The 21,502-nt window shown below is 50.5% G+C and overlaps 1 protein-coding gene across 2 annotated transcripts in view; it reads left to right on the top strand.

Annotated features, from left to right (window-relative positions):
• Positions 1 to 21,502, top strand: part of LZTS3 (leucine zipper tumor suppressor family member 3) — a 153,250-nt gene that overhangs the window by 28,604 nt on the left and 103,144 nt on the right. Inside the window, exon 1 of one of the 2 annotated variants that reach the window (XM_073586747.1) lies at positions 3,979 to 4,654. The exons of the other annotated variant lie outside the window; for it this stretch is intronic. The gene's annotated coding sequence lies outside the window, so the exon portion shown is untranslated. Of the gene's footprint in view, positions 1 to 3,978; positions 4,655 to 21,502 lie in introns of those variants that run through there. 2 annotated transcript variants of the gene reach the window in all.

Genomic DNA, 21,502 nt, shown 5'->3' with positions numbered 1-21,502 from the left:
CAGATCCTGCAGTGCCAGACGTGTCCCACTGCTTAAGCCTGTACATGTCCGGGCCTGTCTGAAGTTTGCTAGAGAGCATTTGGATGATCCAGAGGAGTTTTGGGAGAATGTCCTATGGTCTGATGAAACCAAACTGGAACTGTTTGGTAGAAACACAACTTGTCGTGTTTGGAGGAAAAATACTGAGTTGCATCCATCAAACATCATACCTACTGTAAAGCATGGTGGTGGAAACACCATGCTTTGGGGCTGTTTCTCTGCAAAGGGGCCAGGACGACTGATCCGGGTACATGAAAGAATGAATGGGGCCATGTATCGTGAGATTTTGAGTGCAAACCTCCTTCCATCAGCAAGGGCATTGATGATGAAACGTGGCTGGGTCTTTCAACATGACAATGATCCAAAGCACACCGCCAGGGCAACGAAGGAGTGGCTTTGTAAGAAGCATTTCAAGGTCCTGGAGTGGCCTAGCCAGTCTCCGGATCTCAACCCTATAGAAAACCTTTGGAGGGAGTTGAAAGTCCGTGTTGCCAAGCGAAAAGCCAAAAACATCACTGCTCTAGAGGAGATCTGCATGGAGGAATGGGCCAACATACCAACAACAGTGTGTGACAACCTTGTGAAGACTTACAGAAAACGTTTGACCTCTGTCATTGCCAACAAAGGATATATCACAAAGTATTGAGATGAAATTTTGTTTCTGACCAAATACTTATTTTCCACCATAATATGCAAATAAAATGAAAAAAAAACAGACAATGTGATTTTCTGGATTTTTTTTTTCTCAGTTTGTCTCCCATAGTTGAGGTCTACCTATGATGTAAATTACAGACGCCTCTCATCTTTTTAAGTGGTGGAACTTGCACTATTGCTGACTGACTAAATACTTTTTTGCCCCACTGTATATATATATCTGGCATCGCTGAAATTCTAACCTGTAGAATAAAGGCATCTGTTATCATTATCTTATGATGAACACTGTACCTGATAAACTATGGCAGAACTGCTGTTTTTTTCTATCCCTTTCTAAAAACGTCTACTCTTCATTGTCCAGATGTGAGCACCCCTTCCAATTTATTGAGAACTCCAAATTCTCACAATACTAAATTCAATACATTGTCACCTACACAGGATGCAATGCACATCACGACACAACCCCTGGGTGGCACATATAGACACATGCTGCACAAACCACTCCCGACAGAGTATCCTAAAATCTGAGTTTTTTCCCAAGCTGATGATCTCCAGACAATTATACTAGGATACAGTTGTGTGAAAAAGTGTTTACCCCTTCCTGATTTCCTTTTCTTTTGCACATTTGTCACACTTACATTTTTACAGATCATCATCCAAATTAAATTATTAGACAAAGACAACACAAGTAAAGACAAAATGTCATTTTTAAATGAAGGTCTTTATTATTAAGGGAAAAAAAATCCAAACCTACTGTGCCTTGTGTGAGAAAGTGATTGCCCTCCCCCTTCTTAAAACATAAATTAACTGTGGTTTATCACCTCTTTGGGAAGCTGAGTTAATATTCCCTAGCCACACGTAGGCCTGATTACTGCCGCACCTGTTCTCAATCAAGAAATCACTTAAATAGGACCTGCCTGATAAAGCGAAGTAGACCAAAAGAGCCTCTCCTCAATAGCTAGACATCATGCCATGATCCAAAGAAAGAAAGCAAATGAGAAACAAAGTAATTGAGATCTATCAGTCTGGAAAAGGTTATGACGCCATTTCTAAAGCTTTGAACCTCCAGCGAACCACAGTGAGAGCCATTATCCACAAATGGTGAAACCATGGAACAGTGGACAACATTCTTAGGAGTGGCCGGCCGACCAAAATAACCCCAAGAGTGCAGAGACTACTCATCCAAGAGGTCATAAGACTCCACAATAACATCCAAAGAACTGCAGGCCTTACCTCAGATAAGGTCAGTGTTCATGACTCCACCATAAGAAAGAGACTGGGCAAAAATGGCCTGCATGGCAGAGTACCATGACGAAAACCACTGCTGAGCAATAAGAGCATAAAGGCTTGTCTCAGTTTTGCCAGAAAACATCTTGATGATCCCCAAGACATTTGGGAGAATACTCTGTACTTTTTGTAAGATGTATGTCCCATTACATCTGGCATAGCAGTAACACAGAATGTCAGAAAAGAAACTTCATACCAACAGTAAAATATGGTGGTGGTAGTGTGATGGTCTGGAGCTGTTTTACTGCTTCAGGGCCTGTAAGACTTGCTGTAGTAAATGGAAAATCCTGGCGGAGCATGTCCAGCCATCTGTTTGTGACCTCAAACTGAAGTGCACTTGGGTTATACAGCAGGACAATGATCCAAAACACACCAGCAAATCCACCTCTGAATGGCTTAAGAAAATCAAAATTGAGACTTTGTAGTGGCCTAGTCAAAGTCCTGACCTTAATCCGACTGAGATGCTGTGGCATGACCTTAAAAGGTGGTCAATGCTCGGAATCCTTCAATGTGGCTAAATTACAACAATTCTACAAACATGAGTGGCCAAAATTCCACCAGAGCGTTCAAAAACAGTCATTGCCAGTTATTGCAAACGCTTGATTGCAGTCGTAGCTGTTAAGGGCGGCCCAAACAGTTACTGGCTTTAGGGGACAATCACTTTCTCACACAGGGCCCTGTAGGTTTGGATTTCTTTTTCACTTCATAATAAAGATATATTATACATGTATGTCTTATATACTTATGGCCCTTGCATTCACCATGTAAACACTATTTTTTATGGTAATATATCTCTGTCTTGTTTGCTGGGTTTTTTCCCCATTTTTTAAAATAATATCATAAAGCAATTTTTATTTTTTTTTTAAATCTCCATTTAATTGGCTTTTTTGCTTTCAGTTTATTCCCTCTTTTTGAGAAGGTTTCCAGTGTGCCACCACTCCAATACACCGGCCCCAACAGCTGCAGTTACTGAGAGCTCACAGCCAAGGACTGGGCTCAGGGATGCCAGGCCACACAGCTCAGCCGGCTCTGCTGCATCTATGTACAGGTCTCTATCAGTCTCAGGCTGGTTTCACATTTGCGTTTTTTAGCGCTGGAAAAAAACGCACACCTGCGCATGCGTTTTTTCCCCTATATTTAACATGGGTGCGCATACCTGCGCACTGGTCAGCGCATGTATGCGATTTTCATGCGCTGCGTTTTTTTGGGGTGTGCGTTGGGATTTTCCAGACGCAGCATGTTGCATTTTTTGGCCCTGCAAAAAAGCGCATGCGCACATATGCGCACGTTTTGCGCTAAAAATGGCCATTATAGCCTATGGATGCGCATATGTGCGCACTGGCATGCTCATGTATGCGTTTTTTTGCATATGCGTTTTTTTTTGTAAACCATGGAATTTAGGGGTTTGGGTTAGAGTTAGGGTTAGTTAAGGGGGTTTAGGGTTATGGTCAGGGTTAGGGTCAGGGTTAGGGTTAAGTATGGTTTTGTTAAGGATTAGGGTCATGGTTAGGGTCAGGATTAGGGTTAAGTATGGTTTTGTTAAGGGTTAGGGTCAGGGTTAGGGTCAGGATTAGGGTTAAGTATGGTTTTGTTAAGGATTAGGGTCAGGGTTAGGGTCAGGATTAGGGTTAAGTATGGTTTTGTTAAGGGTTAGGGTCAGGGTTAGGGTCAGGGTTAGGGTCAGGATTAGGGTTAAGTATGGTTTTGTTAAGGATTAGGGTCAGGGTTAGGGTCAGGATTAGGGTTAAGTATGGTTTTGTTAAGGGTTAGGGTCAGGGTTAGGGTCAGGATTAGGGTTAGGGTCAGGGTTAGGGTTAAGTATGGTTTTGTTAAGGGTTAGGGTCAGGGTTAGGGTTAGGTTTAGGGTCACGGTTAGGGTTAGGGTCAGGGTTAGGGTCAGGGTTAGTTAGGGTTTAGGGTTTGGGTTAGGGTTAAGTATGATTTGGTTAAGGGTTAGGGTCAGGGTTAGGGTTAGGGTCAGGGTTAGGGTTAGTAAAGTCATGGTTTGGGTAGTGTGAGGGGCCACCTAAAAATGTTGGAAAAAAACGCAAACGCGGTAAAAACGCGCTAAAAACGCATACAAACGCATAAAAACGCTGCGTTTTTTTCATGCATGCTCATAAAAATGCTTGAAAAAAACGCAGCAGTTGTATGCTTATGTATGCGTTTTTTCAATGCGTTTTTTTGCGGGAAAAACGCGCTGCAAAAAAAAGCAAGTGTGAAACTAGCCTCAGTGATGTCAGCAGGCCATGCTGGGCGCTGTAGTCCCTACTGTGGCCATTATCTCTCTGATATACGGCAGCTGTGACGTCAGCAGACACCATACACCCTGACCCTTGGTGGCCCCCGGCGGGGAGGATGCAGTGCCCGGGCCGGTGCCAGCAGCAGGGTGGGCAGGGATTGGGGAGGAGAGCGGTGTCAGTCAGGCTGAGTGACTGGTGCCCTGTGGGGCACGGCTGGGAGATGTGTGCACACTGATAGCGCCAGCAGCGGCGCTGCTTCCCCTCCTCCTCCTCCTCGGCTGCTGGATCTTCTGCTCACACATCCCGGGATGGAGGGGGCGGCCAGGTGAGCGGCTGCTGCCCGTGCAGGACATGTAGAGCCCGGACACTGCCCGATGTGCACCCAGGACTGCAGCCGAGAAGATGCCCGCTAGAAGCCCCCGGACAGAGAGGTGAGTGCGGGACGCGGAGCTGCTGCTGCACTGCAGCCCTCAGCCGATGATGTCATCCCAGCACCAGGAGCTGAGTCACTGCCAGTGTGTGCTAGCTGGGCAAGGCTGGGGTAGGAGACAGGGGCACTGCCAGTGTGTGCTAGCTGGGCAAGGCTGGGGTAGGAGGGCAGAGGCACTGCCAGTGTGTGCTAGCTGGGCAAGGCTGGGGTAGAAGGCTGAGGCACTGCCAGTGTGTGCTAGCTGGGGTAGGAGGGCAGAGGCACTCCCAGTGTGGGCTAGCTGGGCAAGGCTGGGGTAGGTGGGCAGAGGCACTGCCAGTGTGTGCTAGCTGGGAAAGGCTGGGGTAGGAGACAGGGGCACTGCCAGTGTGTGCTAGCTGGGCAAGGCTGGGGTAGGAGGGCAGAGGCACTGCCAGTGTGTGCTAGCTGGGCAAGGCTGGGGTAGAAGGCTGAGGCACTGCCAGTGTGTGCTAGCTGGGGTAGGAGGGCAGAGGCACTCCCAGTGTGGGCTAGCTGGGCAAGGCTGGGGTAGGTGGGCAGAGGCACTGCCAGTGTGTGCTAGCTGGGAAAGGCTGGGGTAGGAGGGCAGAGGCACTGCCAGTGTGTGCTAGCTGGGCAAGGCTGGGGTAGGAGGCTGAGGCACTGCCAGTGTGTGCTAGCTGGGAAAGGCTGGGGTAGGAGGGCAGAGGCACTGCCAGTGTGTGCTAGCTGGGCAAGGCTGGGGTAGAAGGCTGAGGCACTGCCAGTGTGTGCTAGCTGGGGTAGGAGGGCAGAGGCACTGCCAGTGTGTGCTAGCTGGGCAAGGCTGGGGTAGGAGAGCAGAGGCACTGCCAGTGTGTGCTAGCTGGGCAAGGCTGGGGTAGGAGGGCAGAGGCACTGCCAGTGTGTGCTAGCTGGGAAAGGCTGGGGTAGGAGGGCAGAGGCACTGCCAGTGTGTGCTAGCTGGGCAAGGCTGGGGTAGAAGGCTGAGGCACTGCCAGTGTGTGCTAGCTGGGGTAGGAGGGCAGAGGCACTCCCAGTGTGGGCTAGCTGGGCAAGGCTGGGGTAGGTGGGCAGAGGCACTGCCAGTGTGTGCTGGCTGGGCAAGGCTGGGGTAGGAGGGCAGAGGCACTGCCAGTGTGTGCTAGCTGGGCAAGGCTGGGGTAGAAGGCTGAGGCACTGCCAGTGTGTGCTAGCTGGGGTAGGAGGGCAGAGGCACTGCCAGTGTGTGCTAGCTGGGCAAGGCTGGGGTAGGAGAGCAGAGGCACTGCCAGTGTGTGCTAGCTGGGCAAGGCTGGGGTAGGAGGGCAGAGGCACTGCCAGTGTGTGCTAGCTGGGAAAGGCTGGGGTAGGAGGGCAGAGGCACTGCCAGTGTGTGCTAGCTGGGCAAGGCTGGGGTAGAAGGCTGAGGCACTGCCAGTGTGTGCTAGCTGGGGTAGGAGGGCAGAGGCACTGCCAGTGTGTCCTAGCTGGGCAAGGCTGGGGTAGGAGAGCAGAGGCACTGCCAGTGTGTGCTAGCTGGGCAAGGCTGGGGTAGAAGGGCAGAGGCACTGCCAGTGTGTGCTAGCTGGGCAAGGCTGGGGTAGGAGACAGAGGCACTGCTAGTGTGGGCTAGCTGGGCAAGGCTGGGGTAGGAGGGCAGAGGCACTGCCAGTGTGGGCTAGCTGGGCAAGGCTGGGGTAGGAGGGCAGAGGCACTGCCAGTGTGTGCTAGCTGGGGTTGGAGGGCAGAGGCACTGCCAGTGTGTGCTGGCTGGGCAAGGCTGGGGTAGGAGGCTGAGGCACTGCCAGTGTTTGCTAGCTGGGTAAGGCTGGGGTAGGAGGGCAGAGGCACTGCCAGTGTGTGCTAGCTGGGAAAGGCTGGGGTAGGAGGGCAGAGGCACTGCCAGTGTGTGCTAGCTGGGCAAGGCTGAGGTAGAAGGCTGAGGCACTGCCAGTGTGTGTTAGCTGGGGTAGGAGGACAAAGGCACTGTCAGTGTGTGCTAGCTGGGCAAGGCTGGGGTAGAAGGCTGAGGCACTGCCAGTGTGTGCTAGCTGGGGTAGGAGGGCAGAGGCACTGCCAGTGTGTGCTAGCTGGGCAAGGCTGGGGTAGGGGGCAGAGGCACTGCCAGTGTGGGCTAGCTGGGCAAGACTGGGGCAGGAGGGCAGAGGCACTGCCAGTGTGTGCTAGCTGGGGTAGGGGGCAGAGGCACTGCCAGTGTGGGCTAGCTGGGCAAGGCTGGGGTAGGAGGGCAGAGGCACTGCCAGTGTGTGCTAGCTGGGCAAGGCTGGGGTAGGAGGGCAGAGGCACTGCCAGTGTGTGCTAGCTGGGCAAGGCTGGGGTAGGAGGGCAGAGGCACTGCCAGTGTGTGCTAGCTGGGCAAGGCTGGGGTAGGAGGGCAGAGGCACTGCCAGTGTGGGCTAGCTGGGCAAGACTGGGGTAGGGGGCAGAGGCACTGCCAGTGGGTGCTAGCTGGGAAAGGCTGGGGTAGGAGGGCAGAGGCACTGCCAGTGTGTGCTAGCTGGGCAAGGCTGGGGTAGGAGGGCAGAGGCACTGCCAGTGTGGGCTAGCTGGGCAAGACTGGGGTAGAAGGGCAGAAGCACTGCCAGTGTGTGCTAGCTGGGCAAGGCTGGGGTAGGAGAGCAGAGGCACTGCCAGTGTGTGCTAGCTGGGCAAGGCTGGGGTAGGAGGGCAGAGGCACTGCCAGTGTGTGCTAGCTGGGCAAGGCTGGGGTAGGAGGGCAGAGGCACTGCCAGTGTGTGCTAGCTGGGCAAGGCTGGGGTAGAAGGCTAAGGCACTGCCAGTGTGTGCTAGCTGGGGTAGGAGGGCAGAGGCACTGCCAGTGTGGGCTAGCTGGGCAAGGCTGGGGTAGGTGGGCAGAGGCACTGCCAGTGTGTGCTGGCTGGGCATGGCTGGGGTAGGAGGCTGAGGCACTGCCAGTGTGTGCTAGCTGGGAAAGGCTGGGGTAGGAGGGCAGAGGCACTGCCAGTGTGTGCTAGCTGGGCAAGGCTGGGGTAGAAGGCTGAGGCACTGCCAGTGTGTGCTAGCTGGGGTAGGAGGGCAGAGGCACTGCCAGTGTGTGCTAGCTGGGCAAGGCTGGGGTAGGAGAGCAGAGGCACTGCCAGTGTGTGCTAGCTGGGCAAGGCTGGGGTAGGAGGGCAGAGGCACTGCCAGTGTGTGCTAGCTGGGAAAGGCTGGGGTAGGAGGGCAGAGGCACTGCCAGTGTGTGCTAGCTGGGCAAGGCTGGGGTAGAAGGCTGAGGCACTGCCAGTGTGTGCTAGCTGGGGTAGGAGGGCAGAGGCACTGCCAGTGTGTGCTAGCTGGGCAAGGCTGGGGTAGAAGGGCAGAGGCACTGCCTGTGTGTGCTAGCTGGGCAAGGCTGGGGTAGGAGACAGAGGCACTGCCAGTGTGGGCTAGCTGGGCAAGGCTGGGGTAGGAGGGCAGAGGCACTGCCAGTGTGTGCTAGCTGGGCAAGGCTGGGGTAGGAGGGCAGAGGCACTGCCAGTGTGTGCTAGCTGGGCAAGGCTGGGGTAGGAGGGCAGAGGCACTGCCAGTGTGTGCTAGCTGGGCAAGGCTGGGGTAGAAGGCTGAGGCACTGCCAGTGTGTGCTAGCTGGGGTAGGAGGACAAAGGCACTGTCAGTGTGTGCTAGCTGGGCAAGGCTGGGGTAGAAGGCTGAGGCACTGCCAGTGTGTGCTAGCTGGGGTAGGAGGGCAGAGGCACTGCCAGTGTGTGCTAGCTGGGCATGGCTGGGGTACGAGAGCAGAGGCACTGCCAGTGTGTGCTAGCTGAGCAAGGCTGGGGTAGGAGGGCAGAGGCACTGCCAGTGTGGGCTAGCTGGCCTAGGCTGGGGTAGGTGGACAGAGGCACTGCCAGTGTGTGCTAGCTGGGCAAGGCTGGGGTAGGAAGGCAGAGGCACTGCCAGTGTTTGCTAGCTGGGCAAGGCTGGGGTAGGAGGCTGAGGCACTGCCAGTGTGAGCTAGCTGGGCAAGGCTGGGGTAGGAGGGCAGAGGCACTGCCAGTGTGTGCTCGCTGGGCAAGGCTGGGGTAGGTGGGCAGAGGCACTGTCAGTGTGGGCTAGCCTGGCAAGGCTGGGGTAGGAGGGCAGAGGCACTGTCAGTGTTTGCTAGCTGGGCAAGGCTGGGGTAGGTGGGCAGAGGCACTGCCAGTGTGGGCTAGCTGGGCAAGGCTGGGGTAGGCGGCAGAGGCACTGCCAGTGTGGGCTAGCTGGGCAAGGCTGGGGTAGGAGGGCAGAGGCACTGCCAGTGTGTGTTAGCTGAGCAAGGCTGGGGTAGGAGGACAGAGGCACTGCTAGTGTGTGCTAGTTGAGCAATCTGGGGTAGGAGGGCAGAGGCACTGCCAATGTGTGCTAGCTGGGCAAGGCTGGGGTAGGAGGGCAGAGGCACTGCCAGTGTGTGCTAGCTGAGCAAGCTGGGGTAGGAGGACAGAGGCACTGCCAGTGTGCTAGCTGGGCAAGGATGGGGTAGGAGGCAGAGGCACTGCCAGTGTGGGCTAGCTGGGCAAGGCTGGGGTAGGAGGCAGAGGCATTTCCAGTGTGGGCTGCCTGGGCAAGGCTGGGGCAGGGGGCAGAGGCACTGCCAGTATGTGCTAGCTGGGCAAGGCTGGGGTAGGAGACTGAGGCACTGCCAGTGTGGGCTAGCTGGGCAAGGCTGGGGTAGGGGGCAGAGGCACTGTCAGTGTGTGCTATCTGGGCAAGGCTGAGGTAGGAGGGCAGAGGCACTGTCTGTGTGTGCTAGATGGGCAAGGCTGTGGTAGGAGGGCAGAGGCACTGCTAGTGTGTGCTTGCTGGCCAAGGCTGGGGTTGGTGGGCAAAGGCACTGCCAGTGTGGGCTATCTGGGCAAGCCTGGGGTAGGGGGCAGAGGCACTGCCAGTGTGGTCTAGCTGGGCAAGGCTGAGGTAGGAGGGCAGAGGCACTGCCAGTGTGTGCTAGCTGGGTAAGGTTGAGGTAGGAGGGCAGAGGCACTGCCAGTGTGTGCTAGCTGGGCAAGGCTGGGGTAGGAGGGCAGAGGCACTGCCAGTGTGTGCTAGCTAGGCAAGGCTGGGGTAGGTGGGCAGAGGCACTGCCAGTGTGGGCTAGCTGGGCAAGGCTGGGGTAGGGGGCAGAGGCACTGCCAGTGTGAGCTAGTTGGGCAAGGCTGTGGTAGGAGGGCAGAGGCACTGCCAGTGTGTGCTAGCTGAGCAAGGCTGGCGTAGGAGGCTGAGGCACTGCCAGTGTGGGCTAGCTGGGCAAGGCTGGGATAGATGGGCAGAGGCACTGTCAGTGTGTGCTAGATGGGCAAGGGTTGGGTAGGAGGGCAGAGGCACTGCCAGTGTGTGCTAGCTGGGCAAGGCTGGGGTAGGAAGGCAGAGGCACTGCCAGTGTGTGCTAGCTGGGCAAGGCTGGGGTAGGAGGACAGAGGCACTGCCAGTGTGGGCTAGCTGGGCAAGGCTGGGGTAGGTGAGCAGAGGCACTGCCAGTGTGGGCTAGCTGGGCAAGGCTGGGGTAGGGGGCAGAAGCACTGCCAGTGTGTGCTAGCTGAGCAAGATGGGGTAGGAGGGAAGAGGCTCTGCCAGTGTGGGCTAGCTGGGCAAGGCTGGGGTAGGAGGCTGAGGCACTGCCAGTGTGGGCTAGCTGAGCAAGGCTGGAGTAGGAGGGCAGAGGCACTTCCAGTGTGGGCTAGCTGGGCAAGGCTGGGGTAGGAGGCTTAGGCACTGCCAGTGTGGGTTAGCTGGGCAAGGCTGGGGTAGCTGGGGTAGGTGGGCAGAGGCACTGCCAGTGTGTGCTAGCTGGGGTAGGTGGGCAGAGGCACTGCCAGTGTGTGCTAGCTGGGGTAGGAGGGCATAGGGACTGCCAGTGTGGGCTAGCTGGGCAAGGCTGGAGTAGGAGGGCAGAGGCACTGCCAATGTGTGCTATCTGGGTAATACTTGGGTAGGTGGTCAGGGGCACTGCCAGTGTGTGGTAGCTGGGTAAGACTAGGGTATGTGTCAGTGGTTGGGCTCTGCTTTAGATGAGATTAGTCGCTGGCAGTGCGGGGCACAGATGTGCATTAATGGCAGTGCCTTATACTTGATTCTGAATGGGCATAATCACTGGCAGTGTTGGCTAGTAGTTTGGCACAGTCAGTTGTACTGCTGTGTGCAACATTGACTTACTTTATACCAATGATGAAGCCCTGGTGTAGATGGACATGATTAGTGGTGTAGAGTTCAGTGACTGTCCATGCTGCGTGGTATGAATGCTTACTTTCCGGCAGTGCCCGGCATAGATTGGCACTAGTGGCAGTACCTTATGATTGTTGATTAGTCACGCTGTGTGTTTTCATTTGCCATAGACTCTTGATAGTGTTGGTTACTGGTTTGGTACAGTCCGGTGTTCTACTGTGTGCAGATGTGATTTACCCCCTGGCAGTGGCCCTGGCATCATGGATAGGCTTTACTGGCTGAGAAGGGGAGACGGCTCAGTCACTGCTGCTTGGTATGAATGCTTTCTATGTGACAGTGCCCCGGCATAGATTGTACCGGTACCAGGACATCACTGGCAGCCCTTCATGCTATATAGGCACAGTCACAACCACTGGTAGTGCCCGGCACAAAGTAGGCAGAGGGGCATGGTCACTGGAAGCCGTACATGCCAGAGTCAGGTCTCGGTGGCATTGTATAGTAACGGCCAGTGCAGTGCCCTGTACTTGTCGGAATCAGCTTAGTCATGGGCACTGCCGCGTAGTAGCGGACGTTAGTCACTGACGGCCGCGCACTGAATGATTTGTCCTTGATTGGCTTTACGGTGCTAAGTAATGAGCTGACACAGTGGCTACGTGTCACTGACACACATCTCGGTCGTGTAATTGATGAGTCTGGTGATATCTGTGATCTAGAGAAGGCAGGAAACATTACGCAGGGACAGGTGAGGTGAGGAGCGGAAGGTGTCCTATTGTAATCCCATGGCCGGTGTCCTGAACGTACCCCAGTGCACTCCAGTATGGGCTCAGATCCTATTGATTCCTAATGTTTGCCGGCGTTATCTGGTTTATTTACATATAATCTTTACAGTTCTAGTCCCCTTGTAGTGTCGCAGCCTCCACAAATCATCTACCTCTCTGGAAAAAAATCCAGAGCGGCGCTGTCAACTGGACGACCGCCCCAAGCTCCCATTCAGGACCACAGCTTCGATTAATAATATCTGATGGCTAAGGAATCCTCACATTGAGTCATATCACGCTTACCTTCAAAGAAACCTAATCTGACCCTCATTTACCCGCCCAAAAATTGTGCATTAATGTGTTGAAGGGAATTTTTTAAGGACGATTTTATTATTGAACCTAGCATTATGGTTTTATAGGTCATAACGCAACAATAAAAATGATACCTGTCTTGTAGTAATCCGATGTGCCAGCGCTGAGAAATCAAGCTTTGAAGTCACATGCTGATTAGCCTGGAAGTGCACTGACACGCCCCCAGTGCACTTCCAGGCAAATTTACATGTGACTTTAAAGCTTGATTTCTCAGCGCTGGCACATCGGATTACTACAAGACAGGTATCATTTTTATTGTTGCGTTATGACCTATACAGCCGGACCAACAGTTTCAGTGATAAAATCATCATTACAGATTCCCTTCAAACATTTCAGCAGTTAAGTTTATGCTGGACCTCACAAGTCATGAATTATCAATATTTTTTTTTTAAAACATAGAGTTACTGGTCTATAAATCTATGAACCAAAGAGTAAATCTCATAATGAGGCCTCCGGCTGGGGCTGACCCATGCTAATCCCCTTCATTCTTCTCTTTAACAGCTATAGATAAGGGTCATGTTAGTCTCGCTTGTGAATATCCAACCTGAAAACCATTCATGTTAGTAAGTTCAAAATATCTTTCTAGTGGTGGAGATACATTTTTCTGTACACACAGCTCCAATTCTTCTCAATGTATAGATAAAAAAACATGCTGTCTACCTGTTGTCACCACTAGAGGGAGCGCTTTGTACGCTGTTATATATGGAACTCAATCAGAGGACTGTATGCAGTAGGCTACCCTGCTTCCTCTAGTGGTCGCTGCAGGTAGCTATCCTATTCATGTGTGTACAGAGGATTAGCAGCGCTGACTGTAAAATTAAGATGCCTGATAGATGAGAATCTATCTTGTGTATGGGACGTCGCCATGCGCCACTAGGAACGGTTGTTGCAAGCATTTGGAATGGAGCTGTGCTGTTCACCTCTGTTCTCTGTTTACTTTTGGTCGCTGCCTGAATTGATAACAGCCAATCGGTCAGGGGGGTCTTGTGTCAAACCAGGACTATGTGGTAGTTGCTGCGACTCTCTGATACAAGAGACTGATTTGATCTCTTATGGTTTAAATTCTAAGTCAATATGGTTATTATCAAATTTATTGTTTTTGATTACTTTTACTGGACCTACATCATTTACAGGGAGAGACTTGGAGACAGTACTATCTGTACCTACATCGTTTATAGTGAGAGACTTGGAAGCAGTACTGTCTGTACCTACATCATTAACTCATTAACAGCGAAGGACCTGAAAACTGTAATAGCAGTACTTGCATAATTTAAATTGAGAGCCTGGGAGGCAGTACTATCTGTGCCTACATCTTTTACATGGGGAGACTGGGAGGCAGTACTATCTGTGCCTACATCTTTTACATGGGGAGACTGGGAGGCAGTACTATGTCGGTATCTACATCATTTACAGGGAGAGACTTGGTGGCAGTATCATCTGTACATACATCATTTACAACATGGGATCAGAAGGCTGTAATATTTGTGCTTACATTATTTAAAGAGAGAGACTGCGAGGCAGTATTATCTGTAACTATGTCATTTACATGTAGAGCCTGGGAGACAGTACTATCTGTATCTACATCATTTACAGGGAGAGACTTGGATGCAGCAATATTTGTACCTACATCATTCACATGAAGGGACTGGAAGGCTGTACTGTCTGTACTTACATCTTGTAAAGGGAGAGACTGGGAGGCAGTACTATCTGCACCTACATAATTTACATTGAGAGACTGCGGCAGTACTATCTGTGTATACATCATTTAGAGCGAGAGACAGGGAGACAGTACTATCTGTATCTACAGGTAGAGACTTGGAGGCAGCATTATCTGTACCTACATCATTTACAGCAAGGGACCTGAAAGCTCTAATGTCTGTACTTATATCATTTAAAGGGAGAGACTGGGAGGCAGTACTATCTGTGTATACATCATTTAGAGCGAGAGACAGGGAGACAGTACTATTTGTATCTACAGGTAGAGACTTGGAGGCAGCAATATCTGTACCTACATCATTTACAGCAAGGGACCTGAAAGCTCTAATGTCTGTACTTATATCATTTAAAGGGAGATACTGGGAGGCAGTACTATCTGTGTATACATCATTTAGAGCGAGAGACAGGGAGACAGTACTATCTGTATCTACAGGTAGAGACTTGGAGGCAGCAATATCTGTACCTACATGATTTACAGCAAGGGACCTGAAAGCTCTAATGTCTGTACTTATATCATTTAAAGGGAGAGACTGGGAGGCAGTTGTATCTGTAGCTACTTCATTTACATGGAGAGACTGGGAGGCAGTACTATCTGTAGCTACATCATTCACAGGGAAATACAAGAGGCATATTACCTAGGGAATTTAAAGGGAAGACTTACAGGTTATGTATCTATGAATTCATTACAGGCAGAGAGGGGGAGGCAGTACTATCTGTACCTAAATTGTTTACAGGGATAAACATGGAGCCATCACTGATCCTGAATATAATGGGACCACAGAGTAATGCTACCTGTACATTTTGGGGTGGAGGGGGATACTATAAATAAGGCAGAAGATAATAGCAGTATTTTCACTAAACTTACAGGGAGGCAGCACAATATATGCTAGGAGCAATCTCTGTTATTTCCTAAAATAGGGGACTTGCAAGTGTGTGGGAGAATAAGACCTGGGGAGAGTAATCCATATGCATGGGGTATGTTCTAACTTCAACTTCATTTCTGTCCTCAGATCACAGATAGAGTTGAACACAAAGGTGGATCAGGGAGCCGACAGATCTCTGCTTCACCGTTCTATGTAGATGGAGCTGGAGAGTCCTGCAGGAACGATACGTGTAGAGACATACTGTGAATACATCATACTGTGTGTGGGGGAATGTACTGTGGGGCATCATACTGTGTGTGGGGGAATGTACTGCGGGGCATCATACTGTGTGTGGGGGAATGTACTGCGGGGCATCATACTGTGTGTGGGGGAATGTACTGTGGGGACATCATACTGTGTGTGGAGGAATGTACTGTGGGGACATCATACTGTGTGTGGGGGAATATACTGTGGGGACATCATACTGTGTGTGGGGGAATGTACTGTGGGGATATCATACTGTGTGTGGAGGAATGTACTGTGGGGACATCATACTGTGTGTGGGGGAATATACTGTGGGGACATCATACTGTGTGTGGGGGAATGTACTGTGGGGATATCATACTATGTGTGGGGGAATGTACTGTGGGGACATCATAGTGTGTGTGGGGGAATATACTGTGGGGACATCATACTGTGTGTGGGGGAATGTACTGTGGGGATATCATACTGTGTGTGGAGGAATGTACTGTGGGGACATCATACGGTGTGTGGGGGAATGTACTGTGGGGGCATCATACTGTGTGTGGGGGAATGTACTGTGGGGGCATCATACTGTGTGTGGGGAATGTACTGTGGGGACATCATACTGTGTGTGGGGGAATGTACTGTGGGGACATCATACTGTGTGTGGCGGAATGTACTGTGGAGACATCATACTGTGTGTGGGGGAATGTACTGTGGGGGCATCATACTGTGTGTGGGGGAATGTACTGTAGGGCTATCATACTGTGTGGGGGGAATGTACTGTGGGGACATCATACTGTGTGTGTGTGGGAATGTACTGTGGGGACATCATACTGTGTGTGTGGGGGAATGTACTGTGGGGGCATCATACTGTGTGTGGGGGTTTTGTAGGGCATCATACTGTGTCTGGGGGAATGTACTGTGGGGGAATTTACTGTGGGGATATCATACTGTGAGGGGGAATTTACTGTGGGGGCATCATGCTGTGTGTTGGGGAATGTACTGTGGGGGCATCATACTGTGTGTGGGGGAATGTACTATGAGCACATGGTATTGTTTGTGGGAGGGAATGTACTGAGGGTATTATACTATATGTGAGGGAATGCACTATTGGGACATCATACTGTGTGTGAGGGAATCTACTAAAGGTATTATACTGTATGTATGTGAGGGATGCCACTGTGGGGGCATCATACTGTGTGTGGGGGAATGCACTGTGGGGACATCATACTGTGTGTGGGGGAATGTACTCTTGGGACATCATACTGTGTGTGGGGTAATGTACTGTGGGGGCATCATACTGTGTGTGGGGGGAATGTACTGTGGGGATATCATGCTGTGTGTGGGGGAATGCACTATGGGGGCATCATACTGTGTGTGGGGAAATGTACTGTGGGGATATCATACTGTGTGTGGGGGAATGTACTGTGGGGACATCATACTGTGTGTGGGGGAATGTACTGTGGGGGCATCATACTGTGTGTGGGGGAATGTACTGTGGGGATATCATACTGTGTGGGGGGGAATGTACTGTGGGGACATCATACTGTGTGTGTGAGGGAATGTACTGTGGGGACATCATACTGTGTGTGTGGGGGAATGTACTGTGGGGGCATCATACTGTGTGTGGGGGTTTTGTAGGGCATCATACTGTGTGTGGGGGAATGTACTGTGGGGGAATTTACTGTGGGGATATCATACTGTGAGGGGGAATTTACTGTGGGGGTATCATGCTGTGTGTGGGGGAATGTACTGTGGGGGCATCATACTGTGTGTGGGGGAATGTTCTATGAGCACATGGTACTGTTTGTGGGAGGGAATGTACTGAGGGTATTATACTATATGTGAGGGAATGAACTATTGGGACATCATACTGTGTGTGAGGGAATCTACTAAAGGTATTATACTGTATGTATGTGAGGGATGCCACTGTGGGGACATCATACTGTGTGTGGGGGAATGTACTGTGAGGACATCATACTGTGTGTGGGGGAATGCACTGTGGGGACGTCATACTGTGTGTGGGCGGAATGTACTGTGGGGATATCATGCTGTGTGTGGGGGAATTTACTGTGGGGGAATCATACTGTGTGTGGGGGAATGCACTATGGGGGCATCATACTGTGTGGGGAAATGTACTGTGAGGATATCATACTGTGTGTGGGGTAATGTACTGTGGGGACATCATACTGTGTGTGGGGGGAATGTACTGTGGGGGCATCATACTGTGTGAGGGGGAATGTACTGTGGGGATATCATACTGTGTGTGGGGGAATGTACTGTGGGGGCATCATACTGTGTGAGGGGGAATTTTCTGTGGGGACATCATACTTTGTGTGGGGAAATGTACTGTGGGGATATCATACTGTGTGTGGGGGGAATGTACTGTGGGGATATCATGCTGTGTGTGGGGGAATTTACTGTGGGGGAATCATACTGTGTGTGGGGGAATGCACTATGGGGGCATCATACTGTGTGTGGGGAAATGTACTGTGGGGATATCATACTGTGTGTGGGGGAATGTACTGTGGGGGCATCATACTGTGTGTGGGGGAATGTACTGTGGGGATATCATACTCTGTGTGGGGGAATATACTGTGGGGATATCATACTGTGTGTGGGGGAATGCACTATGGGGGCATCATACTGTGTGTGGGGACATCATACTGTGTGTGGGGGAATGTACTGTGGGGACATCATACTGTGTGTGGGGGGAATGTACTGTGGGGGCATCATACTGTGTGTGGGGGAATGTACTGTGGGGGCATCATACTGTGTGAGGGGAGAATGTACTGTGGGGACATCATACTGTGTGTGGGAATGTACTGTGGGGGCATCATACTGTGTGTGTGGGGAATGTACTGTGGGGATATCATGCTGTGTGTGGGGGAATTTACTGTGGGGCAATCATACTGTGTGTGGGGGAATGCACTATGGGGGCATCATACTGTGTGTGGGGAAATGTACTGTGGGGATATCATACTGTGTGTGGGGGAATGTACTGTGGGGACATCATACTGTGTGTGGGGGGAATGTACTGTGGGGATATCATACTGTGTGTGGGGGAATGTACTGTGGGGATATCATACTGTGTGTGGGGGGAATGTACTGTGGGGATATCATACTGTGTGTGGGGGAATGTACTGTGGGGATATCATACTGTGTGTGGGGGAATGTACTGTGGGGACATCATACTGTGTGTGGGGGGAATGTACTGTGGGGGCATCATACTGTGTGTGGGGGAATGTACTGTGGGGGCATCATACTGTGTGTGGGGGAATGTACTGTGGGGGCATCATACTGTGTGAGGGGAGAATGTACTGTGGGGACATCATACTGTGTGTGGGAATGTACTGTGGGGGCATCATACTGTGTGTGTGGGGAATGTACTGTGGGGATATCATACTGTGTGTGTGTGGGAATGTACTGTGGGGGCATCATACTGTGTGTGGGGAAATGTACTGTGGGGATATCATACTGTGTGTGGGGGAATGTACTGTGGGGCAATCATACTGTGTGTGGGGGAATGCACTATGGGGGCATCATACTGTGTGTGGGGAATGTACTGTGGGGATATCATACTGTGTGTGTGTGGGAATGTACTGTGGGGGCATCATACTGTGTGTGTGGGAATGTACTGTGGGGGCATCATACTGTGTGTGTGGGAAGGTACTGTGGGGGCATCATACTGTGTGTGTGGGGAATGTACTGTGGGGATATCATGCTGTGTGTGGGGGAATTTACTGTGGGGGAATCATACTGTGTGTGGGGGAATGCACTAAGGGGGCATCATACTGTGTGTGGGGAAATGTACTGTGGGGATATCATACTGTGTGTGGGGGAATGTACTGTGGGGATATCCTACTGTGTGTGGGGGAATGTACTGTGGGGACATCATACTGTGTGTGGGGGAATGTACTGTGGGGGCATCATACTGTGTGAGGGGGAATTTACTGTGGGGGCATCATACTGTGTGTGGGTGGCTTTGTAGGGCATTATGCTGTGTGGGGCCACTGTGACGCGTACTACTGGGCTTCATTAGGAACAATATTTCTGTGTGGGCACATACTGTACAACTGGGCAAGGTTAGAGAAGTGGCATAATGTAAAGCAGGATTTGGCGCGGCGTGCTGTGCGTGCCACAGTTTGTGTCCCTCTTCATTGCCTGTCAATGTTGAGTGACTTACATATGTAAAAATCACGCAGCACATTGCAGTTAATGACACACTCGGCTCTGCTACCATAGATATTTTTGTTGCTGACTGACTCTTAGCTCAGCAATACTCAGGGTGTGTGTCTGGAGAGGATGACAATCCTGACCTGAATTTGTCTCTCAGAATTACCCTCCGTCACGTAGACTAGGTGCGCGGTGTGTATGGCAGGCCCTGCAGATGCGGATAGGCCCCGGCACAGTGCTGAATTCAGCGCATCTTTTACCACCAGAATAAAGCGATTTGCATGTTGCCATGATGTTTCTTTGCCTGTTGTATTCCCAGGGGCCCTGGATGACCTGTTTCAGCGCTTTCTTTGACATTGTGTAATGTTTTGCTATATTAAGTACTGGGGACTATGAAATGACTTTGGCGTCTTAACCGTTTCACTCCCATGTGTCTTTCCTTATAATATTTTTTTATTGTCATTTGCTTTATTTTTCCAAGTAAGTAGATACTAAGTGTGCAGGAATTGGATTAGCTTCTGTCCCAAGCAAACACAATGTCAGGTCTCCGGTGATCAACATCACAAGCCAGCTACACCGAAACTCACGAGTGTCTTCATAAAGAAGCAATCTGCAAAAAAACATTATAAATACATTACATTAGTATTCCAGAGCTGCGCTCACTATTCTGCTCGTGCAGTCACTGTGTACATACATTACTGATCCTGAGTTACATCCTGTATTATACCCCAGAGCTGCACTCACTATTCTGCTGGTGCAGTCACTGTGTACATACATTACATTACTGATCCTGAGTTACATCCTGTATTATACCCCAGAGCTGCTCTCACTATTCTGCTGGTGCAGTCACTGTGTACACACATTACAGTACTGATCCTGAGTTACATCCTGTATTATACCCCAGAGCTGCACTCACTATTCTGCTGGTGCAGTCACTGTGTACATACATTACTGATCCTGAGTTACATCCTGTATTATACCCCAGAGCTGCTCTCACTATTCTGCTGGTGCAGTCACTGTGTACATACATTACATTACTGATCCTGAGTTACATCCTGTATTATACTCCAGAGCTGCACTCACTATTCTGCTGGTGCTGTCACTGTGTACATACATTACATTACTGATCCTGAGTTACATCCTGTATTATACTCTAGAGCTGCACTCACAATTCTGCTGGTGCAGTCACTGTACATACGTTACATTACTGATCCTGAGTTACATCCTGTATTATACTCCAGAGCTGCACTCACTATTCTGCTGGTGCAGTCACTGTGTACATACATTACATTACTGATCCTGAGTTACCTCCTGTATTATACTCCAGAGCTGCACTCACTATTTTGCTGGTGCAGTCATTGTGTACATACATTACATTACTGATCCTGAGTTACATCCTGTATTATACTCCAGAGCTGCACTCACTATTCTGCTGGTGCAGTCACTATGTACATACATTACATTACTGATCCTGAGTTACCTCCTGTATTACACTCCAGAGCTGTACTCACTATTCTGCTGGTGCAGTCACTATGTCCATACATTACATTACTGATCCTTAGTTACATCCTGTATTATACCCCAGAGCTTCACTCACTATTCTGCTGGTGCTGTCACTGTGTACATACATTACATTACTGATCCTGAGTTACATCCTGTATTATACTCCAGAGCTGCACTCACTATTCTGCTGGTGCAGTCACTATGTACATACATTACATTACTGATCCTGAGTTACATCCTGTATTATACTCCAGAGCTGCACTCACTATTCTGCTGGTGCAGTCACTATGTACATACATAACATTACTGATCCTGAGTTACATCCTGTATTATACTCCAGAGCTGCACTCACTATTCTGCTGGTGCAGTCACTTTGTACATACATTACATTACTGATCCTGAGTAACATCCTGTATTATACTCCAGAGCTGCACTCACTATTCTGCTGGTGCAGTCATTGTGTACATACATTACATTACTGATCCTGAGTTACATCCTGTATTATACTCCAGAGCTGCACTCACTATTCTGCTGGTGCAGTCACTATGTACATACATTACATTACTGATCCTTAGTTACATCCTGTATTATACCCCAGAGCTTCACTCACTATTCTGCTGGTGCTGTCACTGTGTACATACATTACATTACTGATCCTGAGTTACATCCTGTATTATACTCCAGAGCTGCACTCACTATTCTGCTGGTGCAGTCACTATGTACATACATTACATTACTGATCCTGAGTTACATCCTGTATTATACTCCAGAGCTGCACTCACTATTCTGCTGGTGCAGTCACTATGTACATACATAACATTACTGATCCTGAGTTACATCCTGTATTATACTCCAGAGCTGCACTCACTATTCTGCTGGTGCAGTCACTTTGTACATACATTACATTACTGATCCTGAGTAACATCCTGTATTATACTCCAGAGCTGCACTCACTATTCTGCTGGTGCAGTCATTGTGTACATACATTACATTACTGATCCTGAGTTACATCCTGTATTATACTCCAGAGCTGCACTCACTATTCTGCTGGTGCAGTCACTATGTACATACATTACATTACTGATCCTGAGTTAC

Source organism: Dendrobates tinctorius, unplaced genomic scaffold (genome assembly GCF_039654945.1).
Source record: "Dendrobates tinctorius isolate UK_male_01 unplaced genomic scaffold, ASM3965494v1 ptg000095l, whole genome shotgun sequence".
Classification (NCBI taxonomy): Eukaryota; Metazoa; Chordata; class Amphibia; order Anura; family Dendrobatidae; genus Dendrobates; species Dendrobates tinctorius.
Note: the sequence above shows the minus strand (reverse complement) of the source record. Positions and strands in the feature narration are given on the sequence as shown.